The sequence below is a fragment of the Pan paniscus genome, chromosome 15, assembly GCF_029289425.2.
Source record: "Pan paniscus chromosome 15, NHGRI_mPanPan1-v2.0_pri, whole genome shotgun sequence".
NCBI lineage: Eukaryota > Metazoa > Chordata > Mammalia > Primates > Hominidae > Pan > Pan paniscus.
In genome coordinates this window covers 1,525,001-1,539,539 of record NC_073264.2, presented here as the reverse complement: position 1 = coordinate 1,539,539, position 14,539 = coordinate 1,525,001, and the positions used below count along the sequence as shown (strand labels likewise).

The following is a 14,539-nucleotide window of genomic DNA, read 5'->3' as shown; positions in this document are numbered from 1 at the left end:
CATCGACGTTTCCCCCCGGGTGCTGGATGTATCCTGTCAAGAGACCTGAGCCTGACACCATCGAATTAAACACCTTTACTGGCTTGGTGGGTTTGTTTGTTTCTGAGATGGAGTCTTGCTCTGTCCCCCAGGCTGGAGTGCAGCGGCGTGATCTCAGCTCACTGGAACCTCTGCCTCCTGGGTTCAAGTGATTCTCCTGTCTCAGCGCCACCATGGCCGGCTCATTTTTTTTTTTTTTTTTTTTTTTTTTTTTAGTAGACACGGGGTTTCACCCTCTTTCATTGGTTTTCACTGGAGATTCCAGATTCGAGCCACACCTCATTCTGTGCCACAGAGAGACTTCTTCTTCTTCTTCTTCTTTTTTTTTTTTTAAGTGCAACGCAACGTGTCTGCCTTATTTGAGTGGCTTCCTATATCATTATAATTGTGTTATAGATGAAGAAAAGGTATTAAACACTGTGCTAATGATAGCGAAAGTGAAGACAAAAGAAAGGCTATCCATTTTGTGGTTAGAATAAAGTTGCTCAGTATTTAGAGCTACCTAAATACGTCAGCATTTACACTCTTCCTAGTCAAAGCTGGCCGATCTGAATAATCCTCCTTTAAACACAATTTTTGATAGGGTTAAGATTTTTTTAAGAATGCGACTCCTGCAAAAGAGCTGAACAGACAATACACATTTAAAAACATCACAACACAAGGATCAACCAGACTTGGGAAAAAAATCGAAAACGACACAAGTCTTATGAAGAACTGAGTTCTTAAAATAGGACGGAGAACATAGCCATCGGAAGAGAAGGCAGTATTGGCAAGTTGATTGTTGCGTTGGTCAGCAGTAGCTGGCACTATCTTTTTGGCCATCTTTCGGGCCATGTAACTACTACAGCAAAATGAGATATGATCCATTCAACAACATATTCGCAAATCAAAAAATGTTTCCGTAATATAATGCTTCAGATTTAGAAGCAAATCAAATGATAGAACTCCACTGCTGTAATAAGTCACCCCAAAGACCACCGTATCTGACAGAATAACTACCACAGGGTTATGACTTCAGAATTATACTTTCTCTTGATATTTACTTATGTATGTATTTATTTTTTTAATGTATTTCTCTTGAGACGGCGTCTCGCTCTGTCGCCCAGGCTGGAGTGCAATGGTGTGATCTCGGCTCACTGCAACCGCCACCTCTCCGGGTTCAAGCGATTCTCCTGCCTCAGCCTCCCGAGTAGCTGGGACTACAGGTGCCCACCACCACGCCCAGCTAATCTTCATACTTTTAATAGAGACGGGGTTTCACCGTGTTGGCCCGGATGGTCTCGATCTCTTGACCTCGTGACCCGCCCGCCTCGGCCTCCCAAAGTGCTGGGATGACAGGCGTGAGCCACTGCGCCCGGCCTTCTCTTGACGTTTAAACTATGAAGTCAGTCCAGAAAAATGCAATAAATGTCAACGGTGAGTATGCTGTTGAGGCAGAGGTAGGACCACACTTTTTCATGTCTTATTCAGTTGATCACAATAGGACCTAGGTAGTAATTTCCTATGTGCCCACTTATACACGAGTACAAAAGAGTAAAACAGAGAGACCGCTACATTAAAGGGCACGTGAAGTTCTTCATAGTAACTCCGTAAACTGGAACACTGTCAAAAAGCAGCAGCTCGTGAGTTGTTTCCATCTATTTTTCTATTCTCCAATAAGTGAACTATGCTATTCCTTTCCAATCTCCCAAGCGCTCCTTGTCCCCATCACCACTTCGGTGCTCGAAGAAAAAGTCACAAATCCAGTCACACAACTAAAGAAACACATACACGAACCAAAGACAACTACAGCGTCTGCAAAAGTTTGCTAGAAGACTGAAACTGTTGAGTATAAGGATCTGGTATTCTATGATCATGAGTTCATTTCAGAGTTTGTTCAAGACATACGTTTCATAAGGAAACATCTTAGTTAGAAGTTATTCAGCACTATGTACCATCCCTAAGTATTTTTAACCAAATTCGTGACAATAAAGAGCTATCTAACCAGAAAAACTAGCGAGTACCGGCGCCATCCATAGGGCTTTGTCTTTACACTTCATTACCACTTACCATGCCTTACAATGTCTGGGATTGACCCTGATAGCATTTCGAAAACAAGCTGATGCTTTGTCCAGTTCTTCAGTGAAGACAAGCTCACGCCCTAATGCACTATAGGCATAAGCATCATTTGGATCCACTTCGAGAGTTCTCTGGAAGAATTGAATCGCAATATCGTGTTCCCGTTGCAGACCGAAACAGTTCCCTGCAGCACACCAGGCCTCTGGCTGGCGAAGTTTTATCCCTGTCTGTGAAGTCTTTGGACAGAACTGAAAGAGCAACATCTTTCGGAGGATGCCAAAGTGTTGTAGAGTAGATCTCCATGCCTTCGACTCTGTAATTCTCAATCCTTCTAACCTCTGAGAATTTTCTTTCAGCTTGTGTGGACTCTGAAAGTTTACAATAGGCCCTTCCAATTTGGCACAGTACCCAACCGGTATTGCGGTGGTGAGAAGCTAGATGGCTCAAGATACTGACAGCTTCTTTGCCGTGGTGAGAACACAAAGCTGAATAACCTTTCCCCCTTTCACGAGGAAGGCTCATCAAGCCTTCCGCTGCTGCTTTTTGTAGATTAAAAGCCTGAATCTGAGGCGCGATTGCGGCTATTTTCCCTTCTGGAGTGACGGAAGAGTCCAATGTTGTCACTTCCATGGCTATCACTTATGTTCGGTGGAGTTATTCCTCCTTTATTAGCTTTACTTTTTGTTTTTCTGTTTGGGATTTTAGGTGGAAACTTCCCTTTTAATTTTCTCCTATTCTCCTCGGTTGTGGAGCTGTCACTAGTCAAGAGTCGTGAATTTCTTCGAGGCGGTGCGTTTGGGGGAGATGCCATAGTGGGGCTCAATACCTGAGGTGTTGCCCTTGTCGGCGCACCAGAACTTTGTGTTTTTGCGAGAATTGGGGTTACCTTTCGGCTCTTTCCCCTCTGCGAGAAGACAGACTGTGTTCCGGTTTGGCCGATTCCGGCAACAGACTTTTTTGAAGGGGCTCCGGTGGATGGCACGTCAATGACAGAAGGTGTCTAATACCAGTGCAGTTTTGTCCATAGGATCCGTCTCCGGGACTTGGGGCTTCTAATGGCAAAATGCCAACACTTGGGGCTCATGGACTAACTGCTGCTGGTCCTCCTAATACACTTCGACCAGTTTTTGGTTTATGTTGAACCTGTTTAGATCATATGGAAGTTCCTGTTCCCAGTGGGACAGTATCAGGTGAAAGGACGGCTGAATCGATAGAAGACACTGGGGAGTCTGTATTCAAGGAGTACTTTGAATTGGAAGATTCTCAATTCAATCCGTTTAATTCAACGGTGTCCTGGGGTGTTTCCGTAAGAACGGTCTCAGGCTGTCTGTGACATAAGCTAGGACGAGGTCCCAGTGTTTTGGCACAACACTTGGACAGGCAGTTGCTAAAGCTCTCTAGAGATGTGAATCAAAATGTTTGGTCAGGATCTGGCTTTTCCCCCCTATTTCACATCATGATTCAAAGGGACACCAGAGGAAAGGATTTCAACGGAGGCTCTTTTGGTCACATTCTGACCCTTTGGTAAGCCGATCTGTCTTGCAATATACATGTCCCAACGATGGAAGGGGAAAGCGAGCTGAATCAGCAAACTCAGGAACAATAATATCATCATGGCTTCTCTGCTTAGGAAACACTCCACCCGATAAGATTTGATCCCCTTCTGCAAGCTTGCTGAGATCAACACAACATTTCGCAAGCAGGTATTTGCATTGCGGTGTAGTACCACTGTGTCCTTTCAAGAGTCTATATGTTTTATAGGCCTTTCCTGAGCGGTAAGAAGAGGTTGCCAGTAAAAACAAGGCTTCTTCTGAGTGTACTTCTGCATAGAGGCGTTCTGCGAGGAAAACCGCACCTCGGTAGGCATAGTGGCTTAGTGCTTGCCATATAGCAGCCTGGACGGGTCCCTGCAGCACCGCCATCCTCGAGGCTCAGGCCCACTTTCTGCAGTGCCTCAGGCACCGCCCCCCCCCACCCCCCCCACCCCCATAGCGGCTCCGGCCCGGCCAGCCCCGGCTCATTTAAAGTCACCAGCGACCGTTACCGACCGTTACCGTGGGATGGGGGAGTCCGAGCCAGAATGACTTCTTTATCCTGCCGACTCTGGAAAGCCCGGCCCCTTGTGATCCATTGCAAACCGAGAGTCACCTCGTGTTTAGAACACGGATCCACTCCCAAGTTCAGTGGGGGGATGTGAGGGATGTGGCAGGTAGGACGAAGGACTCTCTTCCTTCTGATTCGGTCTGCACAGTGGGGCCTAGGGCTGGAGCTCTCTCTGTGCGGACCGCTGACTCCCTCTACCTTGGGTTCCATCGGCCCCACCCTGGAATGCGGGCCTTGGCAGATTCTGGCCCTTCCTGGCCCTTCAGTCGCTGTCAGAAACCCCATCTCGTGCTCGGATGCCCCGAGTGACTGTGGCTCGCACCTCTCCGGAAACATGGGAAATCTCTCCTCTACGCGCGGCCACCTGAAACCACAGGAGCTCGGGACACACGTGCTTTCGGGAGAGAATGCTGAGAGTCTCTTGCCGACTCTCTCTTGACTTGAGTTCTTCGTGGGTGCGTGGTTAAGACGCAGTGAGACCAGATGTATTAACTCAGGCCGGGTGCTGGTGGCTCGCGCCTGTAACCCCAGCACTTTGGGAGGCCGAGGCCGTAGGATCCCTCGAGGAATCGCCTAACCCTGGGGAGGTTGAGGCTGCAGTGAGTGAGCCATAATTGTGTCACTGCGCTCCAGTCTGGGCGAAAGACAGAATGAGGCCCTGCCACAGGCAGGCAGGCAGGCAGGCAGGCAGGCAGGCAGGCGGGCGGGCGGGCAGGCAGGCAGGCAGAAAGACAACAGCTGTATTATGTTCTTGTCAGGGTAGGAAGCAAAAATAACAGAATACAGCCCTTATTTTTTTTTTCCCCTTCGGACGGAGTTTCACTCTTGGTGCCCACGCTGGAGTGCAGTGGCACCATCTCGGCTCACCGCAACCTCCACCTCTCGCGTTCAAACGATTCTCTTGCCTCAGCCTCCTGAGTAGCTGGGATTACAGGCAGGGGCCACCACACCCGGCTGATTTTGTATTGTTAGTAGAGACGGCATTTCTCCATGTGGGTCAGGCTGGTCTCGAACTGGCGACCCCAGTGGATCTGCCCGCCTCGGCCTCCCAAAGTGCTGGGGTGACAGGCGTGAGCCATCGTCACCGGCCGGCTACGTTTTTTTTTTTTTTTTTTTTTTTTAATTATTTTACTTTTTTTTAGTTTTCAATTTTAATCTATTTATTTACTTATTTACATTTATTTATTTATTTATTTATTTACTTATTTATTTATTTTCGAGACAGACTCTCGCTCTGTTGCCCAGACTGGAGTGCAGCGGCGCGATTTCGGCTCACTGCAAGCTCTGCCTCCCGGGTTCACGCCATTCTCCTGCCTCAGCCTCCCAAGTAGCCGGGACTACAGGCGCCCACCACTGTGCCTGGCTGACTTTTTGTATTTTGAGTAGAGATGGGGTTTCACTGTGGTAGCCAGGATGGTCTCGATCTCCTGACCCTGTGATCCGTCCACCTCGGCCTCCCAAAGTGCTGGGATGACAGGCGTGAGCCACCGCCCCCGGCCTATTTATCTATTTATTAACTTTGAGTCCAGGTTATGAAACCAGTTAGTTTTTGTAATTTTTTTTTTTTTTTTTTTTTTTTTTGAGACGAGGTTTCACCGTGTTGCCAAGGCTTGGGCCGAGGGATCCACCGGCCCTCGGCCTCCCAAAAGTGCGGGGATGACAGGCGCGAGCCTACGGCGCCCGGACCCCCCCTTCCCCCCTCCCCCGCTTGTCTTCCCGACAGACAGTTTCACGGCAGAGCGTTTGGCTGGCGTGCTTAAATTCATTCTAAATAGAAATTTGGGACGTCAGCTTCTGGCCTCACGGACTCTGAGCTGAGGAGTCCCCTGGTCTGTCTATCACAGGACCGTACACGTAAGGAGGAGAAAAATCGTAACGTTCAAAGTCAGTCATTTTGTGATACAGAAATGCACAGATTCACCCAAAACACAGAAACCAGTCTTTTAGAAATGGCCTTAGTCCTGCTGTCCGTGCCAGTGATTCTTTTCAGTTTGGACCTTGGCTGAGAGAATTCCCAGTCGGTCTCTCGTCTCTGGACGGAAGTTCCAGATGATCCGATGGGTGGGGGACTTAGGCTGCGTCCCCCCAGGAGCCCTGGTCGATTAGTTGTGGGGATCGCTTTGGAGGGCGCGGTGACCCACTGTGCTGTGGGAGCCTCCATCCTTCCCCCCACCCCGTCCCCAGGGGATCCCAATTCATTCCGGGCTGACACTCTCACTGGCAGACGTCGGGCATCACCTAGCGGTCACTGTGACTCTGAAAACGGAGGCCTCACAGAGGAAGGGAGCACCAGGCCGCCTGCGCACAGCCTGGGGCAACTGTGTCTTCTCCACCGCCCCCGCCCCCACCTCCATGTTCCTCCCTCCTTTGTTGCCTAGGAAACCGCCACTTTGACGACTGGGTCTGATTGACCTTTGATCAGGCAAAAACGAACAAACAAATAAATAAATAAAATAACACGAAAGTAACTAACTAAATAAAATAAGTCAATACAATCCATTGCAATGCAATAAAATACCATACGATACGATCGGATAGGATACGATACGATACAATACAATACAATACAATACAATACAATAGGCCAGGCGCGGTGGCTCATGCCTGTCATCCCATCACTTTGGGAGGCCGAGGTGGACGCATCACCTGAAGTCGGGAGTTGGAGACAAGCCCGACCAACATGGAGAAATCCCGTCTCAATTGAAAATACAAAACTAGCCGGGCGCGGTGGCACATGCCTATAATCCCAGCTGCTAGGAAGGCTGAGGCAGGAGAATCGCTTGAACCTGGGAAGCGGAGGGTGCGGTGAGCCGAGATTGCGCCATCGCACTCCAGTCTGAGCAAAAAGAGCGAAACTCCGTCTCAAAAATAAATAAATAAATACATACATACATAAATACATAAATTAAAATAAATAAATAAATACAATACAATAAAATAAATGGGCCCTGCGCGGTGGCTCAAGCCTGTCACCCCCTCACTTTGGGAGGCCAAGGCCAGTGGATCAAGAGGCGGTCAGACCAACAGGGCCAGTATGGTGAAACCCCGTCTCTACTCACAATACACAAAATTAGCCGGGCGCCGTGCTGTGCTGTACTGTCTGTAATCCCAGCTACTCGGGAGGCCGAGCTGAGGCAGGAGAATCGCTTGAACCTGGGAGGTGGAGGTTGCAGTGAGCCGAGATCGTGCCACTGCACCCCAGCCTGGGCGACAGAGCGAGACTCCGTCTCAAAAAAATGAAAATGAAAATGAAATGCAACAAAATAATTAAAAAGTGAGTTTCCGGGGAAAAAGAAAAAACAACAACAACAACAACAACAACAACAACAACAACAACAACAACAAAAAACAACCCCACCGTGACATACACGTACGTACGCCTCTCGCCTTTCGAGGCATCAAACACGTTAGGAATTATGCGTGATTTCTTTTTTTTAACTTAATTTTATTTTATTATCATGATTTATGTTTCGAGACGGAGTCTCGGAGGCCCGCCCTCCCTCCGTCCCATTCCCTGGTTGCCCAGACAACCTCAGGAGACAGACCCTGGCTGGGCCAGATTGTTCTTCTCCTCGGTCGATGGTTTCCTTGTCTTTCTTCGTGTCTTTAACCCGCGTGGACTCTTCCGCTCGGGTTTGACAGATGGCAGCTCCACTTTAGGCCTTTTTGTTGTTGGGGACTTTCCCGATTCTCCCCAGATGTAGGGAAAGCAGGTAGATTTGCCTTGCCTGGCCTTGCCTGGCCTTGCCTGGCCTTGCCTTTTCTTTCTTTCTTTCTTTCTTTCTTTCTTTCTTTCTTTCTTTCTTTCTTTCTTTCTTTCATTACTTTCTTTTTTTCTTCTTCTTCTTCCTTTTTTTTTTTTTTTTTTTTTGAGACAGAGTTTCACTCTTGTTGCCCAGGCTAGAGGGCAATGGCGCGATCTCGGCTCACCGCACCCTCCGCCTCCCAGGTTCAAGCGATTCTCCTGCCTCAGCCTCCTGATTAGCTGGGATTACAGGCATGGGCCACCGTGCCTGGCTGATGTTTGTACTTTTAGTAGAGACGGTGTTTTTCCATGTTGGTCAGGCTGGTCTCCAACTCCCAACCTCAGGTGGTCCGCCTGCCTTGGCCTCCCAAAGTGCTGGGATGACAGGCGTGAGCCACAGCGCCCAGCCTCTCTCTCTCTCTCTCTCTCTCTCTCTCTCTCGCTCGCTCGCTCGCTCGCTCGCTCGCTTGCTTGCTTGCTTTCGTGCTTTCTTGCTTTCTTGTTTTCTTTCTTTCTTTTGTTTCTTTCTTGCTTGCTTTCTTGCTTGCTTGTTTTCTTGCTTTCTTTCTTTCTTTTGTTTCTTTCTTGCTTGCTTTCTTGCTTTCTTGTTTTCTTGCTTTCTTGCTTTCTTTCCTGCTTTCTTTCTTGCTTTGTTTTCTTTCTAGCTTTCTTTTCTTTCTTGCTTGCTTTCTTGCTTTCTTTTCTTTTTCTTTCTTTCTTTCTTGCTTTCTTTTTTCTTGCTTTCTTGCTTTCTTTTCTCTTTCTTTCTTTCTTTCCTGCTTTTTTGCTTTCTTGCTTGCTTTCTCGCTTGCTTGCTTTCTGTCTGTCTGTCTTTCTTTCTTTCTTTCTTTCTTTCTTTCTTTCTTTCTTTCTGTTTCGTCCTTTTGAGACAGAGTTTCACTCTTGTTTCCACGGCTAGAGTGCAATGGCGCGATCTTGGCTCACCGCACCTTCCGCCTCCCGGGTTCGAGGGCTTCTCCTGCCTCAGCCTCCTGATGAGCGGGGATTACAGGGAGGCACCCCCACGCCTGGCTTGGCTGATGTTCTGTGTTTTTAGTAGGCACACCGTGTCTCTCCGTGTTGGTCAGGCTGGTCTCCGACTCCCGACCTCATGTGATGCGCCCACCTCGGCCTCTCGAAGTGCTGGGATGACGGGCGTGAGCCACCGTGCCCGGCCTGTTGACTCATTTCGTTTTTTTTTTTTATTTCTTTCGTTTCCATGTATTTACTGACATTTATTAATGTAAACATTTTTGTACATTTATATGTAAACGACAATGCGTATATCTTTGCATTTACTACTCTCGCGTCTCGTAAACACGTACCGATTGCATAGAAACATACTTCTACATAATAGATGTAGGTGTTTCTGCTATACAAATAAATACACATCGCTCTATAGAGAAGCGATCGTCCACAAATACGTTTACGCTTACGTACGAAAAGCGTTGTATTTATGTTAATAAATGAACAAGTGTACGTAGTTATCTCTGTTTTCTTTCTTCCTCTCCTTTACGTTTTTCTTCCTTCCTTTCTTCCTTTCTCTCCTTCTTTAGGTTTTTCTTCCTCTCTTCCTTTCCTTCTTTCTCTCTTTCTGATCTTTTCTCCTTCGTGCTTTATTTCTCTTTCGTTCCCTGTCTCTCCTTCTTTTTTCTTTCCTCCCTGTTTCTTTTTCCCTTCTTTCCTTCGTTTCTTTCCTCATTCTTTCTCTCTTTTTCATGTTTCTTTCCTTTCCGTCTGTCTTGTAAAAATGGAGTGTTTCAAAAGTTTTCTCTGTGTATCTACGTTTTTTAAATTGTCTCTCTTTTCTCCATTTTCTTCCTCCCTCCCTCCCTCCCTGCTCCCTTCCCTCCCTCCTTCCCTTTCACCATCTGTCTCTTTTCCCCATTCCCCGCCCCCCCCCCCCCGTCTGTCTCTGCGTGGATTCCGGAAGAGCCCATGCATTTTGCCTCTCCGTGTGTCTGCAGCGACCCGCGACCGAGTCCTTGTGTGTTCTTTCTCCCTCCCTCCCTCCCTCCCTCCCTCCCTCCCTCCCTCCCTCCCTCCCTCCCTCCCTCCCTGCTTCCGAGATGCATCTCCGAACACCCACGCGCCGTGGGTTGTCTTCTGACTCTGTCGCGGTCGAGGCAGAGACGCGTTTTGGGCCCCGTGTGTGTGGGGTTGGGGCAGAGGGGCTGCGTTTTCGGCCTCGGGAAGAGCTTCTCGGCTCACGGTTTCGCTTTTGCGGTCCACGGGCCGCCCTGCCATCCGGATCTGTCTCGCTGACGTTCGCGGCGGTCGTCGGGCTCCATCTGGCGGCCGCTTTTAGATCGCGCTCTCGGCTTCCGGAGCTGCGGTGGCAGCTGCCGAGGGAGGGGACCGTCCCCGCTGTGAGCTGTGCAGAGCTCCGGAAAGCCCGCGGTCGTCAGCCCGGCTGGCCCGGTGGCGCCAGAGCTGTGGCGCGTCGCTTGTGAGTCAGAGCTCTGGCGTGCAGGTTTATGTGGGGGGGAGGCTGTCGCTGCGCTTCTGGGCCCGAGCCGGGCGTGGGGCTGCCCGGGCCGGTCGACCAGCGCGCCGCGGCTCCCGAGGCCCGAGCCGCGACCCGCGGGGACCCGCCGCGCGTGGCGCGGGAGGCTGGGGACGCCCTTCCCGGCCCGGTCGCGGGTCCGTCCGCGCTCATCCTGGCCGTCTGAGGCGGCGGCCGAATTCGTTTCCGAGTCCCCGTGGGGAGCCGGGGACCGTCCTGCCCCCGTCCCCCGGGTGCCGGGGAGCGGTCCCCGGGCCGGGCCGCGGTCCCTCTGCCGCGATCCTTTCTGGCGAGTCCCCGTGCGGAGTCGGAGAGCGCTCCCTGAGCGCGCGTGCGGCCCGAGAGGTCGCGCCTGGCCGGCCTTCGGTCCCTCGTGTGTCCCGGTCGTAGGAGGGGCCGGCCGAAAATGCTTCCGGCTCCCGCTCTGGGGACACGGGCCGGCCCCCTGCGTGTGGCACGGGCGGCCGGGAGGGCGTCCCTGGCCCGGCGCTGCTCCCGCGTGTGTCCTGGGGTTGACCAGAGGGCCCCGGGCGCTCCGTGTGTGGCTGCGATGGTGGCGTTTTTGGGGACAGGTGTCCGTGTCGCGCGTTTCCTGGGCCGGCGGCGTGGTCGGTGACACGACCTCCCGGCCCCGGGGGAGGTATATCTTTCACTCCGAGTCTGCATCTTGGGCCACCGGGTTATTGCCGACACGCTGTCCTCTGGCGACCTGTCGCTGGAGAGGTTGGGACTCCGGGTGCGTGCGGGGCTCTGGCCTACCGGTGACCCGGCTAGCCGGCCGTGCTCCTGCTTGAGCCGCCCGCTGGGGCCCGCGGGCCTGCTGTCCTCCGCGCGCCCGGGCGTGTCCCGACTCCCGGTGCCGGCCCGGGTCCGGGTCTCTGACCCACCTGGGGGCGGCGGGGAAGGCGGCGAGGGCCACCCTGCCCCCGTGCGCTCTCCGCTGCGGGCGCCCGGGGCGGCCGCGACAACCCCACCCCGCTGGCTCCGTGCCGTGCGTGTCAGGCGTTCTCGTCTCCGCTGGGTTGTCCGCCGCCCCTTCCCCGGAGCGGGGCGTCGGCCGGCCGGCCGACCTCCGCTCCCGGGGGGCTCTTTCGTGATCGATGTGGTGACGTCGTGCTCTCCCGGGCCGGGTCCGAGCCGCGACGGGCGAGGGGCGGACGTTCGTGGCGAACGGGACCGTTCTTCTCGCTCCGCCCCGCGGGGTCCCCTCGTCTCTCCTCTCCCCGCCTGCGGGCGGCGCGTGTGGGGGAGGCGTGTGGGGTGCGGAGCCCGGCCTGACCTCGCCGTCCCGCCCGCCGCCTTCTGCGTCGCGGGGCGGGTCGGCGGGGCCCTCTGACGCGGCAGGCACCCCTCGCTGTCGCCTCCAGTGGTTGTGGACTTGCGGGCGGCCCCCCTCCGCGGCGGTGGGGGGTGCCGTCCCACCGGCCCGTCGTGCTGCCCTCTCGGGGGGGTGTGCGCGAGCGTCGGCTCCGCTTGGGCCTCTGCGGTGCTCCTGGAGCGCTCCGGGTTGTCCCTCAGGTGCCCGAGGCCGAGCGGTGGTGTGTCGTCCCCGCCCCCAGCGCCCCCTCCTCCGGTCGCCGCCGCGGTGTCCGCGCGTGGGTCCTGAGGGAGCTCGTCGGTGTGGGGTTCGAGGCGGTCGAGTGAGACGAGACGCGCCCCTCCCACGCGGGGAAGGGCGTCCGCCTGGTCCGGCGAGCGCACGTCCCGTGCTCCCCTCTGGCGGGTGCGCGCGGGCCGTGTGAGCGATCGCGGTGGGTTCGGGCCGGTGGCGCGTGCGCCGGCCGGCCGCCGAGGGGCTGCCGTTCTGCCTCCGACCGGTTGTGTGTGGGTGGACTTCGGGGGTGCTTTTGCCTCGGAAGGAAGGAGGCGGGTGGACGGGGGGGCCTCGTGGGGGTTGCGCGCACGCGCGCACCGGCCGGGCCCCCGCCCTGACCGCGAACGCTCAAGGTGGCCGCACGCAGGTGTTTCCTCGTACTGCAGGCCCCCTCCCTTCCCCAGGCGTCCCTCGGCGCCTCTGCGGGCCCGAGGAGGGGCGGCTGGCGTGTAGGGGAGTGTGACCCACCCTCGGTGAGAAAGCCTTCTCTAGCGATCCGAGAGGCGTGCCTTGGGGTACCGGATCCCCCGGACTGCCGCCTCTGTCTGTGCCTCCGTTATGGGAGCGCTGCCGTAGCGACTCGCTCGCAGAGGACCCTCCTCCGCTTCCCCCTCGACGGGGTTCGGGGGGGAGAGCGAGGGTTTCCGCCGGCCACCGCGGTGGTGGCCGAGCGCGGCTCGTCGCCTACTGTGGCCCGCGCCTCCCCCTTCCGAGTCGGGGGAGGATCCCGCCGGGCCGGGCCCTGGCGTCCCAGCGGGTTGGGACGTGGCGGCCGGCGGGCGGTGGGTTGTGCGCGCACGGCGTTCCGTCCGGCGCGTGACCCCCTCCGCCGCGAGTCGGCTCTCCGCCCGCTCCCGTGTGCCGAGTCGTGACCGGTGCCCACGACCGCGTTTGCGTGGCGCGGGGTCGGGCCGCCTGGCCCTGGGAAAGCGTCCCACGGTGGGGGCGCGCCGGTCTCCCGGAGCGGGACCGGGCCGGAGGATGGACGAGAGAATCACGAGCGATGGTGGTGCTGGCGTGTCGGGTTCGTGGCTGCGGTCGCTTCGGGGCCCCCGGTGGCGGGACCCCGGGGCTCGCGAGGCGGGTCTCGGTGGGGGCCGAGGGCCGTCCGGCGTCCCAGGCGGGGCGCCGCGGGACCGCCCTCGTGTCTGTGGCGGTGGGATCCCGCGGCCGTGTTTTCCTGGTGGCCCGGCCGTGCCTGAGGTTTCTCCCCGAGGCGCCGCCGCCTCTGCGGGGCCCCCGGGTGCCCTTGCCCGTCTGTGCCCTCTTCCCCGCCCGCCGATCCTCTCTTCTCCCCGAGCGGCTCACCGGCTTGACGTCGGTTGGTGGCCCCGTCTGGGACCGAACCCGGCACCGCCTTGTGGGGGCGCCGCCGCCGGCCACTGGTTGGCCCGGTGTCCGCGTCCCCCGGCGCGCGCCTTCGGGACCGGGTCGGTGGCGCCCCGCGTGGGGCCCGGTGGGCTTCCCGGAGGGTTTCGGGGGTCGGCCTGTGGCGCGCGTGCGAGGGAAGAGAGGGTTCCGGGGGACCGGCCGCGACTGCGGCGGTGGTGGGGGGGAGCCGCGGGGAGCGCCGAGGGCCGGTCGGCCGCTCCGGGTGCCGCGCGGGGCCGCCTTCGCGCTCGGAGGCTGCCGGCGGTGAGACCCCCGCGTGTGTGTCCCGGCCGCGGTCGGCTGCGCCCGAGGGGGTCCCGTGGCGTCCCCTTCCCCGCCGGCCGCCTTTCTCGCGCCTTCCCCGTCGCCTCGGCCTCGCCCGTGCTCCCTCGTCTTCTCCCGGCCCGCTCTTCCGAGCCGGGTCGGCGCGTCCCCCGGGTGCGCCTCGCTTCCCGGGCCTGCCGTGGCCCTTCCCGGAGGCGTCCGTCCCGGGCGTCGGCGTCGGGGGAGAGCGCGTCCTCCCCGCGTGGCGTTGCCCCGTTCGGCGCGCGCGTGCGCCCGAGCGCGGCCCGGTGGTCCCTCCCGGACAGGCGTTCGTGCGATGTGTGGCGCAGGTCGACCTCCGCCTTTGCCGGTCGCTCGCCCTTAACCCCGGGTCGGGGGGTGGGGCCCGGGCCGGGGCCTCGGCCCCGGTCGCGGTCCCTCGTCCCGGGTGGGGGCGGGCGCGCCGGCCGGCTGCGGTCGTCCTCCCTTGGCCGTCGTGTGGCGTGTGCCACCCCTGCGCCCGCGCCCGCCGGCGGGGCTCGGAGCCGGGCTTCGGCCGGGCTCCGGGCCCTCGACCCGGACCGGTGCGCGGGTGCTGCGGCCGCACGGCGCGACTGTCCCCGGGCCGGGCGCCGCGGTCCGCCTCTCGCTCGCCGCCCGAACGTCGGGGCCGCCCCGCGGGGCGGGCGGAGCGCCGTCCCCGCCTCGCCGCCGCCCACGGGCGCCGGCCGCGCGCGCGTGCGCGTGGCCGCCGGTCCCTCCCGGGCGCGGGTCGGGCCGTCCGCCTCCTCGCGGGAGGGCGCGCGCGACGAGAAGGGTCTCGCGGGTCTGTGGTGTGAGCCCGGCGCGGGGGGCGGTG

General features: G+C 56.9%; 1 pseudogene; it reads right to left on the bottom strand.

Moving 5' to 3' along the window:
• Positions 1–352: 352 nt before the first annotated feature.
• Positions 353–7,820, bottom strand: LOC134728936 (cell division cycle protein 27 homolog; annotated as a pseudogene).
• Positions 7,821–14,539: the final 6,719 nt, after the last annotated feature.